This window comes from Myotis lucifugus, unplaced genomic scaffold (genome assembly GCF_000147115.1).
Source record: "Myotis lucifugus unplaced genomic scaffold, Myoluc2.0 scaffold_95, whole genome shotgun sequence".
NCBI lineage: Eukaryota > Metazoa > Chordata > Mammalia > Chiroptera > Vespertilionidae > Myotis > Myotis lucifugus.
Genome location: NW_005871143.1, coordinates 3,425,712 through 3,430,518, shown reverse-complemented (window position 1 = coordinate 3,430,518; position 4,807 = coordinate 3,425,712). Strand labels below are relative to the sequence as shown.

Below are 4,807 nucleotides of genomic sequence, written 5' to 3'. Positions count from 1 at the left end.
AAATAAATATCCTGGAACGTGAATTCATGCAAAAACCTATTTTGAAGCTTAAATTGCACAGTTCTATATTTGTTGGGATATTAAAAAGGTCCCAAGACCCAAGGGGGTAAGAGAATATCCACCGTTGGCTAAGGAAATGCCCATGCTGAAAAAGGAACCAAAAGATAACAAAGCACCTGAAGGCTTAAAAAAAAGCTGAAGCTCCTACTGCACAAATCCCTCAATAAAATACCAGATATGCAGCGTCTGCAGGCTGTTGCACCTGCCCCAGTGAGGCTCCCACTTCTGGGCTTCTAGCTTAGGAGGGAGATGGAACCCAGATGCCCAATATGCAGAGCCACGGAGGGGGCTGGACTGGGTCGGAGAGAAGGGCCAACAGGCTGGAATCCTCGTCCTCCAGCAGGAGCTGGATGGAGCAGGGAGATCCAGGCAGAGTTAGTGGGGACAGAAGGGGTCAGGCAGGGAGCCTGGGATGAATCTTTCAGCCCCACAAGAGCCTCAGCTGCCTCCCGCTGCAGCTGCCGCTCTGCGGAGGCAGAGGTCCAGGCCAGGCGAGAGGCTCGGGGGCCTGTGGTTGAAGCAGAAGAGGGTCTGGGGTACCACAGGGCTGAAGTATCAAAGCTGAGCATGTGTGGGGCAGGGCAGAGGGCCCTTGGGGTTCCTCAGGAAGAGGAGCAGTCGGTATTGGGTGAGATCCTGGGCAGTTTGGGAAGGGCCCATGAGTGGGCAGCTGGAGGGAAGTACCAGGGTCAAAGACAGGGAAGGGATGCAGAGGGACAACAGGCTTTGGCATAGCAAGCGGCACACGACTGGGGGTGGCATGGAAAGGCCTGGAGGCAGCCAATGTCCAGGGGTCCAAGCACTTGGAGTCCAGGGCAAAGGCAAGGGTTCTGGGGGATGGCTAAGCAGCAGAGGCCCCTGGGAATTCTCCTTCCCAGGGGCGGTCAGTGCCAGTGGGACTGCCCCATGGAGGGTCTGAGGCTGGGGCGCTATGTTCTCCTTTCCGGGGTGAGGGGGGGGAGCCCTGGTCCCAAGGCCGCCTTCTTGACGTGGCTGTGAGCTTTAGGAGAAGCCGCCCCTCTCGTCAGCTCCTGAGCCAGGTGCCTCTTCAGCGGTGCCTCCTGCTGCCTACGCAAGGCCACCGGGGCAGCCATGAGCCTTCGGCGCTCTAAGATGAGGACACATTTGTGACACTCGCAAGCCTGGAAGAGGCAGAGGCGCGTGTGGCCCTTGAGGTGAGCAGTGACACCGTGGTTGCGGCAGCGGGCACAGGTTGGAGAGCGACTGACCGCTCTCTTAGGCACGAGCTCGGTGCCCTGGGGGACTCTGGTCTCATCCCCTGTGGCGGAGTCTGAGGAGCAGTGGTGGGCAGCAAGCATCTCACTAGGTTCCATGGATCACAGTCTCGAGCTGGGTCAGACTCGGGAGGCGGCGAAAGCAAATCTGTTTTAATTTTTAAATATTTGTGGCTCTTCCCCTTATTAAGCATTGACATATCCCCTGGATTTTGTCCCAGGAATATGTCATTATTATGACATATAGTGATGATTTAGATTCCTATATGTGTTCTGGGATGGCCCTGTGCTGCTAAGGAAAAGAAGCCACTCGAAGGAGGTCAGGGAAAAGGAAAGGTTATTATAAGGGACTATTTTATAGTAGCCAAGGGCAGAAAACAAGCTATAGTCACTTCCTGTGAACTAGAACCTGGAACTGGGAAAGTGTCCCCCAGAACCCCGGTCAGCAACATTTCCTGAGGGCTCACTGCACCAGGTGCTGTTCTAGGCGTTGGGTAATCAGCATGAAAAGGAGAGGCAAATCTTTGCAGTCTAGAGGGTGAGGTGGTGGACTTGTAAACCAATGATGAGTTCAGAAGATGGTGTTTTGAAAACAATAAAAGAGCATCATGTGATAATGAGAAACTGGGTGCTATTTCAGATTGGGTGGTCAGGAAACGTTCTCTGAATGGATGACATTTAAGTGAGTAGCTGAAAAACACAAAGGAGATAAATGGAGGGGGTGGGGGAGCATTCCAAGTTAGGAAACAGAGGGCAGGGGACTCAGGCAGAAACACACTTGTGTTCCAAGAAGAGAAAGAAAGCCTGTGAGGCCACCCGTTAGGGGCCATGGAACACGTGTCTTTGTTTTGCTCTTTGCTGTTGCTTATCTTCCTCCTGCCCTGAGATCAGCACGGCAGTTACCTCTGGAGGATGCATTGTGACATCTCCACTGTATCCACTTCCACCATCTGGTCTCAGTGTCTTCTTTCAGGAGAGATAATCTAATTGGCTCGGCTCCTCCCCCGACAGAAGTCTTTATGGTTGCCCAGAAACTTAGGAGGCATTCTTGGCACTTTCCTCTCCCTTATGTCCTAGAGGAAAACCCTCACTAAGACTTCTCCATTCTTTCTCCAAAATACTTGTTTAGTCTTTTCACTTCTCTCCTTCTCCACTGCCACCACCCCCCCTGTTCAACGCTAAATCTTCTTTCACCTGATCTACTGAATTAGTGTATGCATGGGTCTCCCTGCTTTTATCTTGCTCACCTCAAATCCATTCTCTGTAAGAAACAATCATCTTTAAAACATTGCCAATTGGGGGATAGACTCATTTGTGGTGGTGATACATGTTAGAAGCTTGGGGTGGATTTTTCAGACCCTATCTGCTTTTGGGGAAATTTGAAATGCCTCTGGGGAGATATAAAGTGAGGTATTACTGATGGGAGGGTTTGGTTTTGTGAATGGTATGAAGGCAGAAACAATGTTTTGGGCCCCAGCATCAGTTTGTTCTTGTTAGGGTGGCCTTGATCTTGTGTCCAAATCTAATTGCTGTGCTTTTCATCTCCCCAAGCTTCCCCACATCTGCCCTCACTCCCTTCATTGACCACTTACCCTCACTACCATCATTAGCTACTGGCTAAGATCATGTTGACTACAGATACTGTTCTGCCCACTAGAATAGGTTCTTCCTTGAAGTTGCACCTGCACCTTTTGAAATCCTCCCGGTGCTCTCTGCCTAGGGTTGACTGATTTAGCAAATAAAAATAGAGAATGCCCAGTTAAATTTGAATTCTAAAAAAACACAAAGAATAATACGTTTTAATATTTGTAATTCCCAAATATTACATATCCCGTGTTTTTATCTGGCAACTCTACCTGCCTTTTGCCTAGAGTCCTCTCCACCCCACCGAGCAGAGCTTGTTTCAGGTCTCCACTCCTGCCTAAATCTGCCACATCTGCCTACAGTTAACAAGCCCACGTCTGGGTATTTCCTGTGACCTGTGCCTATCTAGCAAAGCAAAGTATGCTCTCAAAGTGATGGTAAGGTGTCAGTGGACACGCTGCCATGCATCTTTCCTTTGACACATTATGTACCTCATCCATGAAGAGCCCGTGTGGCGTGTGGTCACAATACCCTTGGCTTGCCTCTGATGGTGTGCAGTTCTTCATTTATAATGTTCAAAAGATCTAGTCACAAAGAGAGCCTTTAAAATAGTTTGACTATTATAATGAAGTGTAGAGCACACAGTTTCCTTTGATACCTCGTCTAGTCTCTTACTCCAATAGTATTACGGCATTAGCGTCACACGGAACCTTTCATCAATGAGCTTTACTGAACAATCTAATTCAGACTTATGAAATCCTTTCCTGGGGAAAAGGGCAGGCTTCAATACCCTCATTTTATAGATGAGAAAACTCGAAACAAATGACTTCCGTTCTGCTAAGAGCTCATTTGCAGCTGTGTCAGGAATCAATAAGTAAATAAACTATGAATTTAAAACAGATAATATTGGAACTAGTTCATATTCTGACACATTTTTGCTACTGAAATGAGATAAGCTGTGAGCGTGGAGAAGGTTTGATGCCAGGGAGCCCTAGAAAGAGATGAGAGCCTCTAATTAATGACCCAAGAAAAGGAAGCAACATCTTGACATTCACTCTCTGAATACAACATTTTGAGCACAGCCAAAAGGTAATTCATTTAAAATAAAGTTTATTTAAAGCACATCAAAAGTTTACTGTGATCTGTTCAATATTAAATTACACTTTTGGCTGAGATATCATGTTGGATCTCTCCATAGGGAGCTTTTGATGTATTTGTTTTTTAACTCTCTGTTTCCCTGTCACTTACCTCGTTGGCAAATAATATGTACATATTTTTAAATGGGCTGGCGATTAATATAAGCAGATAAAAAGTGATGGATAAGACAGTCCTTCTCAATCCCATCTACTTTTGGCTGTGTTCCCCAGGATTCTTAGAAGATACATTTCTCTAATTAGCACAACTTTTGTCACATTGATACTGACTGATATGTCAGGTAGCTCAGTGGTGAAATATATGGCCACTACCAATTATTGACAATATTTTTCGTAATACTTGGTTAAGTAGTAAGGTAATTTCAAAATTCTTCTTATCTTTGTGGAATAGATTGCAGTGGAATGTTCATTTTCTTCAGTTCTATAAGCAATTATGAAACTACTAGAGGCCCGGTGCATGAAATTTGTGCATGGATAGGGTCCCTAGGCCTGGCTGGCAATCAGGGCCAATCTGTGGGGCAGCCGGTGGTTGGGGCAATCGTAGGGGCCCCCAGTGGCACCTGCCTTGGCTGGCAGCCTGGTGCTGCCCACTCACCAGCTCCACCCCCTGCTGCCACTGCTGGTTGCCTCCCTCTGTGGGATGACTGGTGGGTGGGGCAATCAGGGGCCCCCGCTGGCACTTGCCTTGGCTGGTGGCCTGGTGCTGCCTGCTCACCAACCCCTACTGGGGGCAGCTCCTGCATTGAGCATCTGCCCCCTGGTGGTCAGTGTGCA

At 48.1% G+C, this 4,807-nt stretch overlaps 1 pseudogene; it reads right to left on the bottom strand.

Moving 5' to 3' along the window:
• Positions 1–293: 293 nt before the first annotated feature.
• On the bottom strand, positions 294–1,394 carry LOC102440295 (annotated as a pseudogene).
• Positions 1,395–4,807: the final 3,413 nt, after the last annotated feature.